Raw genomic sequence first — 13,380 nt, 5'->3', positions numbered from 1 at the left:
GCCTCACACCACCCACCATGTGTCAGAATAGAGCAATCCATCAGCAGCTGCGCTCACACTGTGAGCATGGGGAACAAGCTAAAGGTCCAGGGACTGATGCAACAGCAGCATTCTCAGATTTAGCAGAAACTTTGAAAACTTAATTGTTAATGGGTCTTAAATCTAATTGTAGGATTTACTTTCCCTGTCTGTGTGAGAGCCCACACATCTTCAGATGCCCAGAGGAACAGGTCTGATTGGATGGTTTACCCCTGCAGGGCTGCATTCGCATGACCCCCGGGTTTTGTGATTGGTGTGTTTGTTAATCAGAAGTGGCGGCCTGATTACACGGGTGGTCTTGGGAATCAAAAGCCACAGAGGAACCTTGGAGTCACCTACACCACAGGAGCTCACTGGCAAAACAAACCTAGCTTAGTGTCGAGTTGGATGTATCCATGTCACTTTCCACCTACACCTGCACCTGAGATAATCACTGCAGGTTCTGGAGGGTGGATGGTACAAGGGAATCATGGTACGGCCTCTGTTTCATTAAGAGACTGAGGTGATGAATCAACAAGCTATTTCTAGCCGGAGGAGCATTTAATGAGTTCGGGATCTCATTGTAGAGTGATGTGAATATAATTGTAACTGACATTTTTCTTCATGTGTAAATTAGATTTGCTCACAGTGATGCAATGCCTGGCAACAGTTTTCATGGCAGCTAAGATGATTGGAGGAGCGAATTCATGAACAATGTGTTTCCTGTAACAGTAAATTAATTATGCTACAAAGTCGAGGAAATGTCAAACCTCCATTGCACATGTTTTCCAGAAATTACTGAGGGACAGAGTCAAAGTTTGAGTCGTAAGTTCTCACAGCGCTGTTTACAGTGACAGCACCTCTATAAACTGCCAGGTTTGGAGGAATCTTTCAACATTTTTGCAAACAAGCTATTCACATCTTTTTTGAGAGTTAGATCCATATCAGTTCTAATGTCTTTGTGTTAAGTACAGAGCTGGGACCATAAAACTCTGCATAGATCCCCTACTGAAACTTTGGCTGTAAACATGAATATGGATTATTTCCATCAGAATTACAAAGCTTTGCAAAGGCATAATTCTTTTTCATTAATGTCAGTCAAGTGAAACTGTGTGCTCATGCAAAAGACTGATTTCCACTGCCACGGTTACACATCAAAGAATATAGAATCATCACTTACTTGCTCCAAACGTCTTTAAAATGTTACTCCATCCATTTAGCATTGCACCTCTATAACATTATTGGACTCACAATGGACAAACAGAATAAAATTTAGAATCAGATCATTTGTCTTTTCTTAATCCACGCATTCTTCTTTCTTGTTGAAACCAAGCCCCCAGGAAGAGAGCTGGGCTTTGAAGCTAATTTGTGAATAGTGGCCAAACTAGGTAATTACAGCAATAGCATTCGACACATGATGAACACTGGCTTAAAAGGTTACATTCCAAAAGAAGCAGCTATAAACTGGTGGCTACGTTATATTGAGCATCACAACCAATATGAAATTACTCGTTTCAGTAATCAAAAGTAATTACACCAGAGATAGTTGCTTTAAATACAAACGCCGGCAATTTACTGAATGCAAAACACACATAAAATACAGTACACAAAACAAAAATACCCTCCAGGTTCTTAATATTGAGGTAAGTATAGTAAATGAAAAGGTATTTCACTCTCTTTTTGTTCTTTAGTTTACCTAAGTTATTTTAGTCAAGCTAATCTAAGTTAAGTTAGACCAGTCTCTTTTTCCTAGGTTGCACCTATTTTAGAATTCCTATTTTTCTTCCTGAGTTAACTCTTTTCTCTCTTTTACAGGTAAGAGAATACCTTCAATTACACAATCGAATCAAAGTGGACCACAATCATTTCAAATCACATTCAAAATTATGAACTCAACATGAAAATAAAAGTATGACACCTTAAATTCAAGTTCAAGTCCAAATGTGAGTTCAATTATTCAGTTCAATGAAAAGTTTCAGTTCGATTCAGTCCAAAACTAATAATCCAATCAGCTCTCAGTTCAGTTCAAAACCAATTCCTGATACTCCTACCACTCTGGCAGCGAGTCACCATACGCAGAAGATTTCCTCACTGATGCGATGGAGAAGATGAGTTGAAGGTCTGGGTCTGGCTCGCCATCTTGAATCCCATCTGTGTAAGTGCACGCCCGCACACTGCAGACCAATCCTCGCTCCAACCGAGCTTCAAACCAATCAAAAAACCTGACCTGTGTAACAGGTCATAAGCACAATAAATCTCCTTTTAAATCCTTAAATTGCACAAATAAATGTTTCACAGTCTCTGAGTTGTACTGTTACTGCTACGGTGCTTTTTCACCTCAAAAAATGGCGGCGGAGCGGTCTCTTTTAACTCACGGCTCCGTCTCCCACACAAACTACTGCACACATCTTTCATTTACACAGCATATATTCACTTTTATAACATTCACAGTCTTCATAAACCCAAAATATTAACTGGTTAACAGTTTATGACGAAGCATTTCCTTGTAAAGTAAGTTTTTAGCGTTAGCTCTCTGCCAGAGAAAAAAAAGGTACAACACGGCAAAAATGCGAGAAAACAACACAAAACTCACCAAAACCGGTGTGGCTTGGTTCTCATGAAATCCCCGTCAGTTCATGAACAGGTAAGTTATGTTTTTCAACTGCAAAATCAACCTTTTCACTATTTTCTCTGCTTATTAACCAGCGCTCGTTCTCTCCGATTTCTCCTCTGCTCTCTCCCTCAGGTCTCTTTCAGCTTCAGGTTCAGTTTCGACTTCAACTATGTTTTCTATGTTACTTTCCAGTGTGCTTTGAATAGGAGAATGGACAGTGCTCCGGTCAGGTAGGTTTTCAGATTTCTGTTCAGCAGGTAAGTGACTTTCTTTTGGATCAGACAAATCACTCTCCTCAAGATCGGGTAGGTTACTCTCTCCAAGATCAAGTAGGTTATTCTCTCTAAGATCAGGTAGGTTATTCTCTCTAAGATCAGGTGGGTTATCCTCTCCAAGATCAGGTGGGTTATCCTCCTCAAGAGTGTCTACTGGAGCATCTTCAGGGAAAGCTTCAGCCACATCTGGAAGATCTTGCTCAACAGCAGTCAACATTTTGGGAAGTTCTGGTTCAGTCATTTCTTGTTCCATGGTTTCAGAGGTATGGTTGAAACCTAGGGTTTTTTTCATGATAATATTCATCTGTGTCAGATTGGGATTTGTCGCCATCAGATTCATCCAAGCTGTTGCCTTACGGGTGCTGTCGAGTTCTTGGCCGCCTGACTGTCTTTGTCGTGCTGGTTTCACCTACCACAAGAGTCGTAGGAAGGAAACCGCAAGGCAGCAATAGATCACGTTAAAGGGTTCTTTGTGAACCTTCTCCAGTCTCGCGTTTCACAATGTAGACTGGGATGTCTCCAGATTGCTTCAAAACAACATGACTCCCACCTGTCAGCTAGCTTATGTTTACCCCTTAGGCGGACATTTCTGACTCTGTCGCCTTCTCTCAGGGTGGAATATACAACATGCTTATCAAAATCAACCTTTTCACTATTTTCTCTGCTTATTAACCACCGCTCCTTCTCTCCGATTTCTCCTCTGCTCTCTCCCTCAGGTCTCTGCTGCAGCGTCACTGAGGTGCTGCAGCGTCACTGAGGTGCTGCAGCGTCACTGAGGTGCTGCAGCGTCACTGAGGTGCTGCAGCGTCACTGAGGTGCTGCAGCGTCACTGAGGTGCTGCAGCGTCACTGAGGTGCTGCGTCTAGCGTCACTAGTCCCTTAAAGGGGCAGCGACATGAATTTTCTGTCGGAAAACTTTTAATCTTAAACATTAAATTATTGTTGTATTAACATTTTTAATCAACTCTGATGAATTAACTTACATTAAATGAATCACTTTTAACTTTCAAACTTTATGCAGCTTTTAAACTATTTATTCTTATTTATGTCATATTTTAACATGGGTTACATCTGTTATGCTAGTTGCGGGTAATGTAGTACAGTTACCCCCCAAAAAATAAATAGTTACAACCTTACTTCAGTTGTCAGCCCAATACATCCTTGGATTCAGCTTTGTTATCATGAAGGAAACTAGCTTGGAAGATGGAAACAGTTACATTCAGCAGCTGGAAATATTCCATTACTTTAATTTGAATAAACAAAACTGGATTTTGTGTCTGAATGTTTGGGAGAAAAGAAACAATTACCAATTTTGTGGGGAGTAGCATTAAAGTAATACAACTAGTAGAGTAACTAATTACTGTTGGGAGGGAGTAATAAGTAAAGTAAAAATAAAAATAGCATTACTTTTGAGAAGAGTACAAGCCACTGGAGCCACTGTAGGTGAGGAGCAGCTACAGAATTATGGTCTTTCTGACTCTCAGTCCCAACTGACATTGACTCAAGTGACCTGAGGGCATTAAACAGACAAAAGGGTTTATACAACCTTTTTTTTATTTATCCAAGTGTTTGCTATAGTTAAATTGTCTCACCACAAAAGCAGCACTTATCAACACTTGACAGTTCAGTGTTTACTGCTCTGTAGAACATGTCATATAAGTCAGCGCTGACAGTGAACATGAAGAGATGTTTCCCCTTTAAAGGCCTGTATCTCTACTGTAATAAGGTAACCATGCACTCACAATAATGTAATCTACAGCCTGACTGCTCTCGGGGGATCACACAAGCGTTAACATTTTAGTACCAGACCTTTGAGGCCACAATGATGAATTTCGTTTCATCAGCTCCTGCTTTAACACTTTGGCTCCCTGATGTCTATTTAAAAGGCACTGCTCAATAGAGAGTATATGAGGTGTGTCCGCATATAAAATGTCACTATTAAAAATGCCCATAAAGAGAGCGTCCCCCAATGCAGCTGACATCTCTTCCCCTTCATCTCTTCCTCTCTGAGGCTGGCAGTGCACCCCAAAGCTTCCCTGGGAAAGGTGAAAAATGAAAGGAAATAGTGTCTTGCTCCCGGGATGGGAGAGAGAAGTGGAGCAGAGTCGTGCTCTCTGCGAGGCCAGCTGACTGGCTGATGAGGCTATGCAAAGGCTCCTGGGAAGAAATGAGGAGAGTTAAAGGTAACTCTTAGCTGCGCGCCACTGGCTAAGGAGACACGGTATTTAGATAAGCGTGATTGCAGCCATTTAGATTCTAGTAGAGGAAAGGAGGGATGGGAGTAGCTTATACAAATATTGTATATTTACACCCTCACAGGGAGGTTCATATTCTTTTAGAAAATGTCATAAACTCAACCTATATTTCTAGTCTTGTTTTAGCAACAGGGGAGAAAAAAAATAATCAAAACATAATTGTCAAATCGATATGTACTGAATCTGCATTGAGACTGCACATGCTACTTCCAACTTCCCACTCACATAATCCAAAAACAGGCCAGAGGTCGTGCCTGCTCTGTATGGCAAATCATTTCTTGACAATTCAGGACAGCACTTGCTCACATACATCATATAATGTACCAGTAGGTCAAGCATTGACTTTGATTTCACTTTCATGCCTCCTTTTTTAACAACGCAAGGTTCACAATTAAATGTCTCAGGTTCATTACGACGCAGAAAAGTCTGTTCCTCTCCACATCTGGTGTGAACAGCTCAATTGACCAACATGTCTGAAATTGAGTTGAGAGTGTTTAAAACAATTTTCTGTTCCATTTCACATCTGGTTAACCCACTTCAAAGTTAAATGTCAAGTTTCAAACTAAATATGCACCTAGATTTATGTTGGCAATCTGAGTAAAGTGGATCACTTACAATACCTACACACACCTATACACCCCTACCCAGACATTTCCATTCAGCCATGGTAGGTCTCTAATATGTGGGTGACATACCACTTGTTGTCTTGGTTTTTTAGCTATAGCATTTTTCCAGGTATTAGGTATTGATGTTATTATTTTATTTTATTCTTATGGTGCACACTTCAGTCATAATTATCATGTTGATATCTATTAGACCCTTTACAAATAATATATTTTTATTTAGTTCATTCATTTATTATTTTTTTTCTTTTCATAGGGACGAATATCAATCAGCAAAGAAATATGAAACCATAATGTAACTTGCTCTCTGGTTTATCTGGGGGGTGATACCGGTACTGCAGCCATTTTGCAATAGCATCTTCCGTGAAAACTGATACTGATGGAAAAAAAAGTAATTTTTTAGTTGATTGAAATGGGTAACTTTTAACTGTACACATGGAACTTAAAAACGTAAAAACACTTTTTAAGTAATCTTTCAGAAAACCAGTGTTGATTAATTGTGGTATGATAGATGGTTTTATGGAGTAATTTAATCCCTTTAAGTTTAAAAGTTTCAAGCCACCTTATTTAGCTTGTACTGCATAAATATGCTCTTTTGATTTTCAATTCAATTTCAATTAAATTCAGTTTTATTTGTTTAGCGCCAATTCATAACAGAAGTTATCTCAGGACACTTTTCAAATAGAGCAGGTCTAGACCGAACTCTTTATAACATTATTTACAGAGACCCAACAGTACCACCATGAGCAAGACCTTGGAGACAAGGGCAAGGAAAAACTGCCTGTTAAAAGGCAGAAACCTAGGACAGATCCTCCGGCTCTAGGTGGGTGGTTGTCTGTCACGCAATCTAGCAGGACCATGGCAGGAGGCTCCACCAGGATCGATAAGAACCTGCGAGACGAGAAAGCACAAGAACTCCGGTTTTATTGTTCCATATAAATGCAAATATTGTTTGTCCATATTTTTTATACAGTTCTTCTGAAGGGGTCTTATCCAATTAATTATGGAAGGACCAAAACTGAAATGTCAAATGTAGTTTCCTTGAAATGGTTGGATTTGATAAACTTGTACCCCACTCTTTCCTGGTACTACACTGTTATTTACATTTCATTTGAAATGTTTATTACAGCGCAGCTTGAGTTGACTGCCTGAACTAGCTCGCAGGCTTCGCTCCATTTTTGATATATTAGATATTTGCAGTGGTGTTAGCATCATTGTTTATTGCTAGAAAGTGTAAATGTAGAAAGTCTTAATCTTATTTTTGTCTTTTTACATTGCCATATGCACTGTATTTTGATTCAAATAGATAGTATTTCCTGCACCCATGCACTTTTGATGTTTTAGCTAGCCTCCTGTTGATAGACATATGGAGAAGCAGCATTTAGTTACTCTGCACAACACACCATACAAGCATTATTTCGGGTGTTGAAGAATTTTTTCCTGTTGAATGATTACATGATTTTAAATGTTGAGTGTTGAAGTTTCCTTAAGTGGCTAATGTAATATACACTGTAAAAAAATAAATAAAAAAAAGTTCACCTAGTAGAGCTCGCCCATGTACCAAGGCTGAGTTATTGTACATACATCCAAGTAAGTAAGGTAAATTATTTTTAACAAAATATGTAGAGTACAGCGCATTGAGTGGTCCAAAGACTAGAAAGGCACTATACAAGTACATTACAATACATTTACCATTCTATGTTTAACAAACCTAAAAATGAATTTGTCATCATGAATGTGTAATTGTGAGTTCTGGGATCAGCTGGTCATGCTACTGTAGATTATGGTGACTGACACCAATATGAATATGTTTGGAATATATGGAATTTGTGTATAACAGTATCATAGAAAGCCTGACGTTCTAAGTGTGTGTGCTTCACTGTAAAACAGATAAGTTAGCTTAACTGATTACATAATTTTTCTTAAGTAAAACAACCTCAAGTTTCTAAGTTAAAAAAACAAAACAATCTTGATGGAGTAGCTTTAATAATTGACACTGACTTAATTTTATAATTTTTATTTGTATTGTGAAAACAAAATACCTCGTAAAAAGTACTTAATCAGGAATTATCTGTAATTTACAAACTAAGTTAGCGTCACTTAAAATTACTAGTAAAGTACACACTATTAAGCATTAGTTAAGTATTAATAAATACTGAATTCATCATTTATAACGCATTTTTCTGACATGAATACACATTAATATGTAGTTTATAATCACAGTAATACATGTTTTACTCTTCATTAATAAGCTCATCTTTAACGTGCTAATGATTGCATTTTCATATTTTATATATGATGGATTCAGCATTTCTAAATCAAGTATTACATCACTTACTAACCAGTTATTTAGGATTTGTCAGTGGTTTGTGATATTATTTAGAAAGTGTATGTAAATGATGAACAAACTATTTAGATGTACATTTCTGCATGCACTTGCACATCCACTATTCAGACATGTATTAATGATTAGTGACTGTGTTAGCAGATGTTCCATAAAAAATTCATTTCCAATGGATATATATATATATATATATATATATATATATATATATATATAGACAGTTATTAATGCATTGAATTGAGGCAGTTACGAAGCACTTACTACTCGTTAATTAAGTATTTTGTGTGAGCTCATCTAAAGTGAGCACTATCTATGGCTTATTAAGCATTTACAAATGAGATATAAAGGCTGACAATGCCTCAAGACTCACAAAATGTTCAGTTATCTTAACAGACGAAGGAGAGACACAACACAAAGGGATATAGAACATATTGTATTGATATTTACTGCAACTTCCCAACATATTGTATGAAGACGAACAAGGGTGGTTTATGAAGACATGCTATTGTTGTGATCTTATCTGTTTGGGACGTTTACGTTGAGCTTGCAATCCCGCTCTCAGCACGTCATCAACGTGATGGTGACGGGACAGTCGGGTGACAAGCTAACGTTAGCATTCATCCATAATGTGTGCTAGCAAACAAAGACACATACTCACCACTAGTGCCGCTGACGGCCGCTGACGGCCGCCGACTCCAATGTATCCATCCCCACACCGCCATTCTTATTGGCCCGCGTCTGCCTCGTCGATTTAGGCCAGACTTCTCCATGCTCCTCTTGGATGAGTTAACATAAATATGAACGTAAAATGTTGCCGCCTCCCAACATCATCACTTTGATGACGTGCTGAGAGCGGGATTGCAAGCTCAAACTCTTTTGAGAATGAAGATAATCTCAATTTGATTATAATCCACAAATGCTCTGCTTTGCTATTATATTTGCATTCTGTTGATGTGGAGTCTAGTCCAATAAGTCAGTAACTTTTCTTTTTTACTGAATTTATTTCAGTGCAGTATTAGTTCCCAAAAGTACTTGTGTCTCTGGTCAACAAGATTTTGGGACTATTGAAATATAATATGTGAGAACCAGCCACTGCAGCCTTTTGTGGTATCAGATAAAAAGGCAGTGTGCATTGCACCAAAAATTCTCAAATAGTGGCTCTGACCTGTGGAGAGAAACTTTCTTTATTTGAAACATGTATTACTTAGAGACAGGGCTTTTGTCCTTATTTTCAGTTTTATAAAGGTACTTTATATATCATCTCAGGTTTTCTAGTTTGCTCCTGTTTTAATTACTCTTAATGCTCTTATTATTTACAAGTCATGATTCCCTTTCCATTGTAATACCTGAGGTCTGACTATTACCTGGAAGCAATAGATACCATCCCAAGGTTTTAGTGCAATGGAAACGTTGTTCACTACTCCAGTAAATAGGATGAACCTTAGCTACGTGGTAACAGGAGCATTAGCCAATTGACCAATCACGTTTGAGTCGGCTTTGGTTGAATGCAGATAGAGTGCAAAATGAAATGGAATCTTGGGGCCCATCGCCTGATGACACTTCAGCTTTTTATTAGCTATTTTAAAAAAAGTTTCTACATACATAAGCACGTATCTGTTTATAGAGATGAGCCAGAATGTGTCTCTCTTCATTGTAATTTATCAAGTCGCTAATTTGACTGCAGAAGTCTTGTCCCGGATACCCCTTTTCCGGATATCGTCTGGCTACACTGGAAGCCCCGAAACACTGACTGTTGTTGCCAGAGCCTAAATCATTGTTAGGCGACGATGGGTTCCGAGGTTGACAATGACACTAATTTATTTACTACAATAACAACAACTGTTCTTTTTAACATGAATACTAGTCTCACTCTTTGTCTCCAGCGCATTATTCCCATTAGAATGTCTTGGCAGTTTTTTGTGATATAACACTAGAATAAATCCATATAATTATGGAAATATCCAAGGTGGTGATACGTTTGATTATGGACACACACAGTACACAGAAGATCACAGACTGGATCTTTGACAGATTTTTTTTATTATGAAATTATATGATACTGAATTTTATTTGGATACAGAGCCAGAAACTTGTATATCATTGGATCTTTCCAGATACATGTCCTTCTTGTCCTGTCACTGGTACAAAGGATATGCAGAGATCAATAAGAGTACATAGTATTTCACACCATCCTTTATTCCAAACAACAGCAGCTAACAGAGCAGACTCTTCTTCTCTTATGAAGTTAACACTTACAGGGGTTCCATGGTAGGATTGTAATGTGAATCATCTACTGGAGGCTTAAGTAGTGTAGTGAGACTGCAATATGCGTCAATAACATTGGTCAGAGTTTGTACAAGCAGGTTTGCTGATGTTGAGACAAAGCCTCCTCACGCCTATAGAATGTATGTGGTGAGTCCAGAATAACAGAGAATTTAGCTCATCAGTCATCTCGCTGTCGTCCCATGTTTAATCAATACCAGCTGTCCGGGGCGAAGTTGCATCGGCAAGGTGAGAACATCGGACACCACCGACCAGAACTGATGACCAGACAGAAGCAAGCCACCTTGCTAGCTGCCGAGTCTTCTGTGGATTTCAGCTTCCATTTGTCAGAGTGTCCCTCAGCTCAGCAAAGCATCTGTCTCAATCAATGAGGCCAATAACCACAGGCTCCAGACTGCTTGTCTGTCTGCCACTGTGTTGTCTCTGACATTCACTATGCCTCGCCGTCTGAAGTTACCAGCTGCTGAAAGCTCCCACTCAGCAGCGGGTCAGCCAACAGAAATCATTATTCAGGGATGATACCGTCTCCACACAATGCGACTATGCATAGCAAACACATACTTGCATCTTACATTTATAGCAGATCAAAAACAATTGTGTGTGAGTGTGCATGTTGGCATTAGGCATGTCTCACTTGAAGCAGATTGATAACTTGACACTGTCTTGAGCACAGTAACAAGAATGATAATGAAAAACTACTTCAGTAGGGCACTGTATTTCTAATCCACTAATCCAATTTAAATGTAGAGTACATAGAAAATCAAGGATTAAGGACATTTATTTTTCATTATACAACACAAGGTTGTACTACAAAATGAAAGTTTCTGCTACCTTCATGCTAAACACATTACACAACATTACAACATTGTTTCAATAACAATAAACATATAAAATAATAATATATAGAGTTATTTATGTACACATAGACATACATGTATACATGCAGGAAATATCTGCAGTGGGCTTTTTTTTTTTTTTTGCTCTGGGGGGGGATGTAAACAGCAGAAATAAGCTAGTGATAATATGGTTTCACCTTCGATGTTTATATCTGATATTTACTAGGAAACCAGATGGTAACTAAATATAATTAGGAAAGTACTGGCTAGTAAGTACAAAGTTAATATTTAGTGAGTACATAGCAACCTACCAGGAATTTAGGTGTAATGGTAAAGACTGGTAACTTTTAAACAGCAGGTAAAGGCATCAGTGCCCAGCTGGCAGTGTGGTTATATTTGTAAATGTGCAAGTACAAATATGACTGTGTGTGTAAAATGTGTGTTTAATCATGGGTCGGATCATGGGACTTAATAACATAAACAGGTTGAGGCGGTCTGGATTTGACTTGGAGATAATGGCAGGTAACAGATAAGTTTGCAAAACTGGACCCATTCAGGAGTGACTATTTCTAAAACCCTGTGTACAGTAATACTGGTAAAGTACTCCTAAACAACTGTGTAACTGTGTCTCTGATTAAACAGAGCTAGCTTAACGCTAAGAAGACAGCGCTGAAAATGTCCTCTTTCAAAAGGACAAAAAACTGCTAAATTAATTAATTAGGGTTAAGCTTATGCTCTGTTTTTAGATAGGGTTGTGCTGAATCAGGGTACTGACATTTTTTTGGTCCAATTCAGACAGGGTGCAGTTGCCATGGTCAAAATCTCCTGATCTGGTCAATTGAAACAATTTTGGCTTTGCCCATATTCACATTAGGTGTATCTCACTTGAGGCAGATTGATAACTTGACACTGTCATGGGTTAGATGAACCATGAATAACAAATCAAAAATAAAGGCCTGGAGGGTCCACTACGAAACTTCCCCAAAATGAAAGAAGTAATTCATTATTTTATCAGTAAAGAAAGGTAGTACTGATGGGAATCACGATGTAAGACTTGGAAAAGGCAGCCTGACAGCGATTTGTGATTAAACAAAACCTAGAGCAAGAAAGGTTGTCAGCTCGCAGGGCGGGCATGGAACAGATTCAGCTTTGAAGCAGATGCCACCTTTCGGAGCCTGTGAGATCCATCAGGCAGACGTTAAGCTGCTGAGAGGAAGTGAGCACAGAAAAGATAAATGCCTCCATGCTGGCTTTTGGCTCACTGACGCCCTCCCATTGCTTCAGCAGTGGCTGCACAGCTGGGGGAAGGAGCGGGATGGAGGTGAGGAGAAGTCGAAGCGAGTAGTCGAAGCGAGTACATCGTCTCTTCACTGAGGTGGAGTAAATGGTTTTCTGGTAATCCCTGGAAAAGCTGTACCCACTGGAGGAAGTTGAGGGGTATAGTAAGGCTGCTGTAGTTTAACTAGATGTGGTTTTGTCCATTAAGGTCCATATGCACATGAATGCCTACTTTACATAGGGTTCATGCAAAGTTTAACAATTCAATAAATGTCAAGCCTGGTAAAACCGTAGGAACATTTTGTGTAGATATGTTAAAACATACATTTAAATAACTTTAAGGTGCATTGCAATCTATGTAGTTCAGCGCCCTTTGAGAGCAATCAGTCATGACACATCCACTCCCCAGGTCTTCGTCTGTTCAACTCAGAGTATAAGAAACCAAATAAAAATATGCAGACTGGCCTTTCAACCACACTAAACTGGTGAGGATAACAAAAATCAAAAGAAGAAAAGGAATGCAGAAATAAAATCATGTATGGACATGCAAGTAGCAAAAATGTAAAGAGGACATTTTCTTTGTCACCTCCATTTCTTTATATCACTGATTTTTAATCTCAGTGAATCTCTTACCCTAACCTAAAATCAAGTGATTTCTCTTGTATTGGAAAAACACAAAAGAAACACAACTCTCTATTGATTTCTTTGTAATTGTTAATTTCATCATTAAGCATCAGTGATATTGTAAGAAAACTGAAGGACAGCACCCAGGTGGCTGTGTCTCAGAGGTTGAGCGGGTCGTCCACTAAACGGAAGGCTGTTGGTTCGATCCCCAGCTCCTCCCGCTGCATGTC

General features: G+C 38.8%; 3 long non-coding RNA genes across 4 annotated transcripts in view; 1 reads left to right on the top strand and 2 right to left on the bottom strand.

The window, feature by feature from the left end:
• Positions 1-13,380, bottom strand: part of LOC127354490 (uncharacterized) — a 94,973-nt gene that overhangs the window by 18,685 nt on the left and 62,908 nt on the right. The gene's annotated exons all lie outside the window — the stretch shown is intronic.
• On the bottom strand, positions 2,204-3,630 carry LOC127354545 (uncharacterized). The gene is made up of 3 exons (XR_007881577.1): positions 3,553-3,630; positions 2,612-2,693; positions 2,204-2,245 (listed from the first exon to the last, which is right to left on the bottom strand). It is a non-coding gene; the product is annotated as an uncharacterized LOC127354545 (long non-coding RNA).
• The window catches only part of LOC127354525 (uncharacterized), a 69,046-nt gene continuing 62,073 nt past the window's right edge, over positions 6,408-13,380 (top strand). The window contains exon 1 of the long non-coding RNA XR_007881573.1: positions 6,408-6,475. This is a non-coding gene — a long non-coding RNA (uncharacterized LOC127354525). The remainder of the gene's footprint in view (positions 6,476-13,380) is intronic.

The sequence above is a fragment of the Dicentrarchus labrax genome, unplaced genomic scaffold (genome assembly GCF_905237075.1).
Source record: "Dicentrarchus labrax unplaced genomic scaffold, dlabrax2021, whole genome shotgun sequence".
Taxonomy (NCBI): Eukaryota; Metazoa; Chordata; class Actinopteri; family Moronidae; genus Dicentrarchus; species Dicentrarchus labrax.
This window is presented reverse-complemented; position numbering and strand designations above follow the sequence as displayed.